This window comes from Oryza glaberrima, chromosome 10 (genome assembly GCF_000147395.1).
Source record: "Oryza glaberrima chromosome 10, OglaRS2, whole genome shotgun sequence".
Lineage (NCBI taxonomy): Eukaryota > Viridiplantae > Streptophyta > Magnoliopsida > Poales > Poaceae > Oryza > Oryza glaberrima.
Window position 1 is genome coordinate 218,422 of NC_068335.1, and position 12,975 is coordinate 231,396.

The 12,975-nt window shown below is 45.5% G+C and overlaps 1 pseudogene; it reads right to left on the reverse strand.

The window, feature by feature from the left end:
- Window positions 1-3,830: 3,830 nt before the first annotated feature.
- LOC127752579 (uncharacterized) lies at window positions 3,831-12,304 on the reverse strand (annotated as a pseudogene).
- Window positions 12,305-12,975: the final 671 nt, after the last annotated feature.

Here is a 12,975-nt window from a genome sequence, read left to right on the forward strand (position 1 = left end):
TTCATGGAAACCTTATCTAGGGAAAAAGAGTACAATCCACCCGATTCTTGATTCAATCTCTCTAGATTGATTTTGCGTACTTGATTTTCTATATCAAGATTCTAGAATGAGTCAGCGAAATTCTCCCCCTAAATTTTGCATTTTCTCTTAGTCTCATTATTTCAATTTTTTGGACACACCTATTCAAGAGATGTCAACAATGAGTTAATGGACAAATATGCAAGACTTCCACATGATTTAGTTTGTTTCTTCTATGCAATTCATGTGCATAGAAGAACTCGAGGTTCATAAGCTTAGTGAGTTTACTCCTCATGTAACGTATTTACATATGTGCGATATTGTTAACCGCAAAATTTGGCAAGATATAATCGGATTTGGAGATAGAAATCGAAGAGGATTTAAAGGAGATTGAATCTTGCTAAAACAGATTGTGCATCGGCTGGAAACAGAGTAGCACACGGATTGAACCGATATGGGAAGATAGCCAATACAGGTTGACTCGGGCTCGGTTTGGGCCTAAATTAGAATAACTAAGTATTGTCGTATTGGGATAGAGCCCATCTAAGGCAATTGTATCTATTAATTAGGATATTAATGTCAGTTCAAATTATAAATATGGTAAGAGTCCGCCATGTGGACTTGTTTGTTTTCCTTTTTATCTTTAGGAAAGTTTGAGCCATCTCCATAATGGACAAGTTTTGTACTCTAGGTACAAATATAACCCAAGATCATTGTAAAATAGGACGAACATCCAATCAATACAACTTTCGGCACATCGCCACCTTTTTTAAGTATTCGACGAGTTCTTGCTTCAAGTCTAGGCATCGGTTGCGATCTCTCGATAAGACGTAACTTGTCTCGATGATTTGCATTATCGGGGCTATTATATTGTTTTAGATGTATTAATCTCATTCTTGTAATTATCATTTATCATATATCTTAGTTAATCTAGTTTAGTATCTCTATTTAGTCATATCATCTAAGACTCGCTTTAGAGTTTATGTTGGTATCGGCTAAGTAGTCCTGCTAGATTAGATTAGCTAAGGTATCTACCATCCTGAAAATTGGTTAATTACTTGATTGTTTAGACTTTAGGTTCCTTTACATACTTTGAGTTGCATCAACCCTAGTCTTGTCTAGAACCCTAAAGACTAACCCGGAATTAATCATAATTAAGGATAGTATCAGAGTTTCAGCCGATCTTATCTAATATAGAATATTGCGTGCTTTCTAGTTTGCTTCATATATATTTGCCACTTATTTAGACATAGCACTTTATCTAAAAATATCAAGTCTTAATCAATCTTGATGAGATCATTATATTTGATTTTGATCATTATTTGGTATATTTATCTATATTGATTTGTCTATATAATATAATGTTGTACTGAAGCAATAGCCAGTACATTATCTATTATATATATTCTAAGTATTGGATCATCGGCTATTTTTAAAATATTGTCTAAAACATGATTGATAAAAACCAAATAGATAGTTGTTGGTATTTCTTACGTCCACATATAAATCCACAAGCGCACAGAATACAGCAGTAGCACTTCACCTTTGAGTGACCCCAAAAGGATATCGAAATCAGAGAACATGTGTAATCTACTTAAGGCTAAGACTATCCAAAGACAACAACTATTGGTAGGCTAGCTAGGCCAGAAAGGACTTTCTATGTGTTTTACTTATCTAAGCTAAGTGAAAGGTAATTTCCTATCTGTTGCTTCGGGCACCGACCCCTGCTGGTCTACCAACGTGATTTCGACTATAGCTCTATGATGTATCCGAACATGGAGGATTACTAGGATGGGATTCAGGGCTGTCACTACCTGCCGTCTACCGCTAACAAATCCGTGGGATATACAACAAACAAACGTAATCTCTAACCTAGACACCACGTCTAAGTTATTAATTACTACTCTAATACTTTCCCAGGAACTTCCTTCTTTATCCAGAGTCCTAGTACTACAGAACTTAGTACGAATACTAAACAATAAGCCCGCAAAGATGAAAATCTATCTTACTTAGACTAAGTAATTAAATAACATAAGAAAGGATCCCTAATGCTTACTTTATAGAAGAAGTTTCTCCGAACCCAGAGCAGAGTGCACCGACAGCTCTCCTCCAGAATTCCTCCTAGAAAGCTACACTCGTCGAGGTAGAAGTCGGAGAGAGCGCCAAACTTCCGGTCACTACTCCAAAGTTTCTCCTCTCTCTCTCTACCTATTTTCTAATGTATAAAAGATACAATAGAGCCTCATGTAATTCAACTCAAAGTTGTATGTTGTGAAGGCTTTTATAGGCTCCATATGACGGTTATGGCCATGAGAAATGTCCAAAATAGTCATCAGGAACGTACACGTGGAAGGAGATGACGGGAGGCGCTAGAAAGGGTTCGACCTAACTCGACCGAACTTCTGGGCCGCCTCCCGGCCTCCCATTTGGCTGGTAGACATCTCAATGGGCCCCCAACATCATGTACTATGGTTGGGCTCCATCCTAGGTGGTTTTTATTGACTTTTGGGGCCTCCAATCCGTGTAAAACGCGTCCTGATTGTCCAGAGGTGTATTTTATCGCATGGCAGGTGGTTTTCATCCATAAAATACCTACATACACATATTTCACCAACACTAGTGGAAATGATTAGTAATAATCCCTACCACTAAGTTGGATACCATATTGTATTTCATTATATGCATACATTGACGGTCAAATATTTTAACGACCATCAACAACTGTCGGGCCAGTATGGGCTTGACACCAGTTGTGTCGTGCTGTGCTTGGGCCGGGCCAAATGGCCGGGTCGTCGGGCCTCGGGCCTTATGGCCATTTATAGGATTAGAGGAAATAATGAGGAGGGGAGGGATTCCATTCCCCTACTCCAATCAGACGGAAATTGCACGGGAAGACTCGCAAGCTGCTCGAGCTCGGCTCGAGATTCAGATAAGCCGAGCCCGAGCCTCTCCCAAAGCTTGTGAGCTTCCAACGAATCTAGTAATACATGATTTATGTTGTTATTTGATATATTAGGAGATCAAATATGTTATTTGTATGCCTTGTATTAGCATTATATACTTATTTAATTCTTATTTCCTCTTATATTAATATAATGAACTAGAAATTATTTTTTAAAAGATTATATGTCAAATATTCATTGTTTTACTTACTAGTCAAACTCGATAGTTGAGCTCGAGCTTGATCGAGCTTGAAACAAGCCTATCTGAAAGCTCGAACATTTTATAGGTTCGGCTCGAGCTTGTGTCGAGCTCAAGCCTAAGCAGGCTAGCTCGGCTCGTTGACAGCCCTAGGCGCTAGGTTTCATGGGAGAGAGATGAGAACTGCCGGAGGGGGGGGCAGGTACAACCCTGACAAGTGGGGCCCACGGGAGGCACGCGCACGCGCACGACACGTGCATGGCTCATGCGCGTGTTCAGCGGGAGGAGGAAAAACAAGCTTCGGTCTAGTGTAGGAAGGGGAGGGAAGTGGACTGGCCCAGGGAGAAGGAGGGGAGGAAAAAGTACACCGTAGGTCCCTCATCTTATCACTGAATTAGAAAATCGTCCTTGAATCGCAAAACCGGATACAACGCATCACCCAACTTACAAAACCAGTGCAACTAGGTCCCTCGACGGTATTGTCCCCGATTTTGGCTGACATGGCATCTACATGGCACCTTTGATTAGGTCTTCGTTCCTTGTGGATATGACGTGGTGCTTACGTGCCAATCTAATCCAAAAGAAATAAATTAAAAATAGTAGGGCCCACATGTTGTTGCAGCAGAAAATAATAAAAAAAAGATGTCCACTCCGGTAGGGACACCCTTCTCCTACGCCAAGCACAGCCCAGTGAGCCTGTTCGCGGGGCCGTCCAGTGCGGCCAGCGACTAAGTCACCGAGGAGATGGCGTCGGAGAGGACAGCGCAGGCGGCCTCGTCGAGGAAGCAGAGCACGAACTCGTCGCCGCACTCTGGCTCCGCCCAGTACAGCGTCTCACCGTCCATTCTCTTGAAGGCATCACCGGGGAGGATCGGGTAGGCGAACACGATGCGCTCTCCTCGGGGCCAGAGTATAGGACAAGGAATCGACCCTGCGGACGGAGGAATCTGACGGCGACGTAGGCGCTGCCGAGGTTGTGCCTAGTGGCGGGCCTAGGATTTTGAACTTGTGTATTCGAAATGGTGAGAGGAAAAAAATTTGTTCATACACCTAAAAACCTAATAATTGGCTTGTATAGTATCACACACTAATAATTATATAATATATAGCGTATATAACATAAAATGGAGCATAAGTGCACACATCGATAGAATTTATCATCATGTGAAATTGTTTAACATATAGAAATACTAATTGATAAACTTATCAAAGTGCCAACATATGGAATACAAAAATGATAGAAAATGATAAATTGGGAAGAAATCCTACAATTTAGAGATAAACTTTTCGACGCTTGATATTTTGAAAATAATCAATGATGTCCTTGTCCTTAGCTTGCAAAAAGAATTCCCTTTCAATGAATGTAACCAAACAATCATTCAAGTATTTCTGTCACATCTTGGTTCTCAACTTGTTTTTGATGTAGTTCATTGAAGAAAAGACCCTCTCAACACCAGCAGTTGCAACAGGGAGAACTAGAACCAAGTTGAGAAGTCTATAAACAAGTTCACACTGACGAACCCTCTCTGTTTTGACAAGCATCATGGATAGTTCTGCTAGACCTTTCAAATTAGTGAATTTCTCATCTTTGCTCACATCACTAATATAGCAGTTGAGTTGAAAAGGAAGCTGGTTCATTTCTTCGAAATCAAAATCATGAGGATAAAACTCAGTAAGCTTAACTAAGCTCTCAACATTAAAAGCTGAAAATCCTTTGGATGGATTGAATGATGCCATACATCTAAGAAGTTCTATGTTTACCTCATCAAACCTATTATTCAGCTCTTGAAGTTATCTATCAATGACACCCAAAAACATATCAGCAAGAAACCGATGGTAATTAATGACATCTTTATAGAACTTCCTTGATCTTTGTATAGGCTTATACATCCCATCCATGTCAACAACTTTAACTTTGTGCTTCACACATAAAGAAGTGACCTTCCCAAGGAATTCTCGCCATCCATCATCTTCTCTCAAAACATCTAGTTCTACCTTTGTGAACGCGAGAAGATCCATCGCATTCATAACATCTTGCTCCCTCTTTTGCAAAGCTTGGCAAAAGTCAGTAGTGTATCCACATATGTCATTCATCAGGTGGAGAAAGAAAACAAACTCGAAAGATTGAAATACTTCTAGCATAGTTTGAGCTCCTATAGCCTCAACCCCTGTACACTCTTTGCCAATTCTGAAGAGAACTTTCTTGATTGATGGATATAGAGACATCACATGCATTATAGTTCTGTAGTGAGACCCCCAACGTGTATCACCTGCCACCATATTTTAAAGTAGTAGTCAGTACAAAATATAACATGATTGAGTACCAAATATAACATGTTAAATGAAACATGATCCTCACCTGGCCTTGCTAAGCCCATCTCTTGATTCAAACCCTGGCCAGTTTCAATTTCACCCAATTTCAATGCCTCAATCATATACTCAGCTTGAGCTTTGCAAAGCATGCGAATCTTTTTACATGGCATCCCAAGGACATTCAACAAATATGCAAGTTGCCCAAAAAACCATGCACAATCAGTGTTCTCCTTAGCAACCATTACAAGGGTTAGTTGAAACTGATGGGCAAAGCTGTGAACATAATAAGCAGAAGGAGAATCTTCCATAATTAGTTTCTTCAACCCATTAACAAGACCCTTCATGTTACTAACACCATCATATCCTTGTCCACGTACCTTGGACAATGGCAATTGGTACTGCATAAGCAAGGACTTGATTGCCTCTTTAAGAGTCAAGGAAGTGGTATCTTCAACATGGACAAGGCCAAGAAACCGCTCAACCGGTTGTCCTGCTTTATTAACACACCGCAAGCAAAGAGACAATTGCTCTTGTTGGTAGGCATCGCTAGATTCATCAGCAAGAATTGCAAAGCACTCATCACCAAGTTCCTCTATGATAAATTTAGTTGTTTCATGAGCACATGAGCGAATGAGTTGTTTCTGAATCTTGTGATCTATCATCTGACAATTGATAGGAGCATTTCCTAGAACCGCCTTATTAACCTCTTCAAAGTTCCCTGCCAACCATTGCAAAAGTTCCCTGAAATTCCCTTTATTCTCTGAATTCCTTGACTCATCGTGACCACGAAAAGCCAACCCCTGCCACAATAGATATCTTATGCACTTACTCACGAATTGATGATTTAGGTTTCATGAACAAAATGTATTTCTCTTCAGCTTCACAATGAGCACTATTAACGCGCGCCACAATGCTTATGGAATCTACCTATCATGTTCCAGTTTCTAAACCCTCCATTGACAAAAGCATCTCCACCATGATTGCTTTCTTTGAACAAATAGCAAACAAAGCAATATGCGGCATCTCGATCCACACTATACTCAAGCCACTGTTGACGGTCCTTAAATCATAATATCTGACCGTCAATACCTGCATATATAGAAATAAAACATGGTATCCAACTTAGTGGTAGGTATTATTACTAATTATTTCCACTAGTGTTGGTGAAATGTGTGTATGCAGGTAATTTGAGGAGAAAACACATCCATCATGCAACAAAATGCACCTCTGCACATCCAGGACATGTTTACACGGATTAGAGGCCCCATAAGTCAATAAAAACCATTTAGAATTGGGCCAAAACATAGTGCAGGTTATTGGGGGGCCATTAAGCAACCTACCGGCCAAAGGAGAGGCCGGGAGGACACTTTTTAGGTTCGGTCGAACCTGTTCTGTGGCCGTTCACCATCTGCTTCCACGTGGACGGCTTGGATTCCTTCCCTATGGCGGTTGCAGGGTGTTTTGGTCATTTTCCATGCCCCTAACAATCATTTGGAGCCTATATAAGGAGGTCTTCGTTTCATTCCAACACACACAACTTTGAGCTGAATTACAAGAGGCTCTATTGTCGCGCCCTGAAGTTCTTCTCCCTAGCAAAGATTCAATTAATAAATTGTTGCGAGAAATTATTTGTTTAAAGGCAAGAGAGAAATCCTTAATTAATAAATGCAAATAATAATCGGAACCGGCATGTTGAATTTTTCTTGAGTTCTACATGTCGAAATATGCTAACAGGATTTTTAGTGGAATTTTCAGAGCCTTGGAAATAATTTTAACCAATTAAAATAAGCAAAGTGCAATATTTAATCCCTGGGAAAAATCCTTTTTTCCCTTTTCTCTTTCCTTTTTCCCTTTTTTTCCTTTTCTTAGGCCGCCGGCCCATTTCTTCCCGCGCCGGCCCGCTCCTCCCTCCCACTCCCGAAGATCACCCGGCCTCCCTCTCCCTCTCGGGCGCTGACAGGTGGGGCCCACCTGTCGGCCCTTTCCCTAACCTCCGGCCACCCACGCCCGCGCCAACCACCGCCCACGCTGCCGCGTGTCCCGTTGCTCCCGCGCCCACGTCGCCGCGACGCCGCCCACGCCCTCGCCTTCCCGCCAGCGCCGCGAGCCCACAAGGGGTGGATTCAAATTTTGAATCCCCCCCACTCTCTCTCTCCCCACCTCCCACGTTGCCAGCGAAATCGGGAGTTTCCCCGGCCACGTCCGCCTCCCCTCCGCCTATAAAACGCTCCCCGTGTCCTCCTCTCTTTTTCCCCACTCGCCGCTCTCTCCCGAGCCCTCTACCACGCCCGCGCTGATCTCTAGCGCCGCCGCTCGCCGCCGTGCTCCGGCTGCATGCCGCCACCGCTAGGGCCGCCACCGCGCCAAGCTGCCGCCGCCGTTAGCATCACCGCCGCGTGAGCCACCTCGGCCGCCGCTCGGTTTCCGCTAAACCTCACCGGAGCCCCCTCCTCCTCACGCGACGGTGAGTTCCTCCCTCCCCTCCGCCTCCGGCCATCAATGGCGTCCGCCGTGGTCTCTCTCTCTATTCCTAATCCTTCTCAACTCCCTCCTTAGGTGCCGCCGCCGCCCGTCCACCCCTCCTCGTCGTCGGGTCGTCGCCGCTGCCTTCATCCTTCGCTCCGGCCACCATACTCGCCGGTGAGGATTCCCTCTCCTCCCTTTTCCCCTCTCTCCCGTGTGAGCCGCCGCCTTTGCGCCGGTCACCGCCGTCGTTTCCCGCTTCCCGTCCGCGTCGCCGCCGTCTTCCACACCGTCCGTGCCGCTGGTCGCCGCCGTTGGTGGCCGCTCGCCGCCGCCGCCGCATCGCCAAACTGGCCAGCCGGCTTGGAGCTGAGCCAAGCCCGGCAGATGCCGCCCCACCCTTTGGAGCCGTGGCCGGTGGGGCCCGCCCGCTAGGTCACCTCCCTCTCTCTTGTGCCGCTGATCCGTGGGCCCCGCATGTCGGCGCCGCCCCACCCCCCTTTGATGATGTCAGCAGGGACCTTTATTGCGCACTAAAATCCATTAAGACCTTTTCTTTTATAATAAAAACACATTTAATCTTCTAAAATTCATATCTAATTCATCCGTGCTCCGTTTAAGTCTATTCAAGTCTCTATAAATTCATAAAAATGCATAGAATTCATTAAAAATGGTTTTGTTTCCTGTTTTAGTAGTCTTATGGCCTGTTTTGCTTGTGTGCTTTGTTTGTCACGTAGATTTCGGCCGTTTCGTCGATCTGCGGTTTCTCGAAGACGTTGCTGTGGTCTCATCAGTGCAAGAGCAAGGCAAGTCATGCATTACAATTGATCATGTTGTACCCAATTTACAAATGTCCCGTATTTCTATTAAATGTTGCATTGTTTTACAATATCATATGGGATGGGTCCTACTACTCAACCATATACTGTTTACCTCGATAACTTGGGTATTAAAATGACTAGATGTTGGTTTAGGAAATGATTAGCCATGCTTAGTTCAACTAGTACACAAAGGGGGATCACATTAAAGCATAGACTTTGATTATTGGCATAGCTTTGGTTTAGTGCCACCGCAATGGTGTTGGTTAATGAAAATACACTACATGGTGGGCTGTGGGTGCATGGTTTTTCTAGTCGTGCCAATGACAATTAAGGACCGGTTCACGGGATGCCCTGGATGAACTTATCGTACTTACCACAAGCCAGCGTGGGCAATATCTAGGCTTGTAGTGTAGCTTTCCTCTAGCCGATGTACCTAGGCGAGGGTGGGCGTGATGGAGTTGGGTCGGCCGGGGTGTCTGGTTGATCGGCTTACGGATTCACCGCGGCACAAAAGGGGGGCTGCCCGTTGCCTGCTGGGGATGGGGGCGAACCCTAAGGTGTGGTGCGATCGGTTAGAGGGGGTTATGCGAAGGGTCCTATTACGGCCTCTTTTCGGTATGTCGTGGTGGCATGTCGGCGCACGGAAACGTGTCGTGGGGCTGTGTCTTGTGGGTACAGTTGTACACCTCTGATCAGAGTAAAACTATTTGAATAGCCGTGCCCGCGGTTATGGGCGGTCGACCAGATTCAACGTGATTAGTCTCACCCCTAGTTAGCTAATGGAACTGGTTAGTTCAGGTGGTGGTTTGGGCCTGTCTCAACGTGGTGTAGCGTTGAGCAGTGATTTGTTAATATTGATTAATTACTGCAACTGTTTTACTGCTTTCAACTACTGCTTTTAAATGCTAGCTTTATGCAAAAGAACCTTTAGCCTCCCTTAGATATATCATGCATCATACCTCCTCTTCCGATATGACTTGCTGAGTACAGTGGGTAGTACTCAGTCTTGCTCTCTTTTCCCCCACACCAGAGCGGGAGTTCTTCCCAGTTGGAGTTGTCTCAGAAAGGTTGGTTTTGTCGCTGCCGTCAAGGATGCCTGTAGAATGGAGTCGCCCGCTGCAGGAGTCAAGTCTTCAGGCCTAGCTCGCTTTTATCTTTTTCCGCTGCATTTGTAATCTTTTATATTTTTGTAAGACGTGGATCTGTATGTCAACAATTGTCGTTTGTGTTCCCTGGCTGGTCCTAGACAGGGGTTTAATGCACATTCAGCTTAGAAATTCTGGTTCGTGAATTTCTGGGCGTGACATCTATTGTATCTTTTGTACATTAGAATAAGGTAGAGAGTGAGGAGAAGCTCTGGAGGAGTGCCCGGAAGTTTGGCGCTCATCCGACTTCTACCTCGATGAGTGTAGCTTCGTAGGAGGAATTCGGGAGGAGTACCAGAGCTGTCGGTACACTGCTCCGGGTTCAGAGAACCTTCTTCTATTAAGTAATCATTCGTGTTCCTTTCTTATGTTATTTAATTATTTAGTCTGAGTAAGATAGATTTCCATCTTTGTGGGTTCATTGTTTAGTATTCATATTAAGTGCTCTAGTACTAGGACTCTGGATAGAGAAGGAAGTTCCTGGGAAAGTATTAGAATAGTAATTAATAACTTAGACGTGGTGTCTAGGTTAGAGGTTACCTTTGTTTGTTGTGTATCCCACGGATTTGTCAGAGGTAGGCAGCAGGTGGTAACAGCCCTGAATTCCGTCTCAGTAATCCTCCACGTTCGGATACATCATAGAGCTATAGTTGGAACCACGCTGGCAGACCAGCAAGGGTCGGTGTCCGAAGCAACAGATAGGGAATTACCTTGCTTAGCGTAGATAATTAAAACACATAGAAAGTCCTCTCTAGCCTACCTATCATCAGTTGTTGTCCTTGGATAGTCTTAGCCTTAGGTAGATTACACATGTTCCCTGAGTTCAATATCCTTTTGGGGTCACCCGAAGGTGAAGTGCTACAGCGGTATTCCGTGCGCTTGCGGATTTATATGTGGTCATAAGAAATACCAACAGCCACTTGAACTCATCAAACCATTTTGGTAATAAGCGGCGCATACCTCCACAACTATGTTGTGGGAAATCATCTTTCTTCATCTTTGGTCGGCATGGCCCCAATACAATGTAAGCCCTTCTAATTGAATCTTGGTCATTGACATCATATCTTGAGATAGGAGTCCTCAGTCCAGGATCATGCTCTATGTCATACAAGCCATCATCGTTGTCTTCATCACTAGATTGAGATTCATCATTTGATCCTGCATATCACTAATCTCTGGATCAATTGGTATTGTGCTACTGCTTGTTGGGTACCACTCTCATTCTCATGATGACGACCTTGATAAATGACTAATTGCATATGACTCTCATTGCAAGAAGGATTTAAATTTTTATCAACCGGATTCAAATTGCCCTCACCCGGAGTTTGGCTTTGATTTGCCTTCATTGCAGCAGCTTTCTCCAAAAAAGACTTCAAATCAACAGCACGACCCTTCCTCTTCTTCATGTTTCAATTCTGAAATTGAGCAATGAATTGCAATTAAGCAACCAAGCAAGTATACTAAATCAATCCATTGCAGTTCCCAATCCTAAAATCTTCATTGCAATTATTCAAAAATTGTGCTTCATACTCACTGTGGCAGTGTGGTGGCGGCATGGCCCGTCAACGTCTTCGCAGCCTCAGTCGTTGGTGGCAGAAGGCGGGAAGGGCCGAAGCGGAACTAGGGAACAGGGGAAGGCGGCTCGGCGGTCGGCGCCCAGCCACGGAACCACCCACACCGGCACGCCACGCCACACAGACATAGGCCACAGCACGCGGGCCACGGCCCGGGCGCGCGACCCGTCATCCATCGCTGGAGCCGGCGACGCCGATGCACCGCTCGGCTGCTGCCGGCACTGCCGCCGCCGCGGCTGTGCACCTCCGCAGGTGCACCCAGCCGGCGGCCACCCCGCGGTCTCCGGCTCGCCGCGACGCCGCCGCCGCCGCCGCATGCTGCCCGCGCCGCAATGCACGCCGCCGCCCGCGCCGCAAGCCAGTCTCCAAGACTCTAAGCAAAATTAGGGTTAGGGTGGAATGGGGGATTTTGGGAGGAGGGGATTTTTGTTTGGAAATAGGCTCAGTTGCGGCCCAAGTGGAATGCGGGCCGAGTGGAAAGGGGGAGGGGAGTGGAAAATTTAGGCCCAATACAACAGAAATGGTAAAACAAGGCCTAATGAGTAGTTTAACTCTTTTTCTTTATCTTTTTGCATACATATATGAACTATAGAGTATATATACCTATTTTTTGTCCAAAAATCTTGGGTATACATCTAAATACCCTTGAATTATTGCTAGACCAGCCCTGGTTGTGCCATTGGATGTCGTCGGTCTCCTCCATCTTCCCAGCGTACACCTCCGCGTCCTCCCGCCGGATCAGGTCCGCTTACCTCTGGTACCACAGGAGTGCCCCCATCCTGGCCCATGCACTGGCAGTGGCCATGGCGGCGTTGGCGCGCCTGACCATCCTCTCGTACAGCTCTGTGCCCCTGGTCCAGTTGGTGCTTGGTGAGTACCTTCGGCGGCGGCCGCCGTGGGTGCTGATCACACCGCTCTGTCGCCAAATTGGGGAAGAAAAGAAGGAGAGGGGGAGATTGGGAAGGAGGAGGAGATGTGGGTCCCGGTCGTGCTGCTTAGCCACATGCGGTTGTCGAGGGCGGCGAGGGACAGAGAGGGAGGAGATGGGGCTGGCGAGGGTAACGGGGAGGCCGGTGAGCTGGCCTGTTCCTCTCAACACTGTGCAGCAGGTGAAAGAAGAAATGAGAAGAGAGGAAAGAGAGAATGGGGATGATATGTGGGCCCCACATGGGTCTATCATTTTTTATTATGTTCTAGTGCAACTGACACGTGTGCCCCACTGTTTTTAATTTAGTTTTGGATCAGATTGCCACGTAAGCGCCATGCCATTGCCACATATAACAAAGACTTAGTTAAAGGAGCCACGTCAGCCAAAACCGGGGACAATACCATCGAGTGAGTGATCCAGTTTGCACTGGTTTTATAAGTTGGGGTATGGGTTATACTTGTATCGGCTTTTGCGGTTCAAGGAGGATTTTGTAATTCGGTGATCTCTGGTGTACTTCTTCTGGACTGGAGGAGGTGGAAGGATGGGCTTGGGCCCGAGAGGAAGGAAGAAGA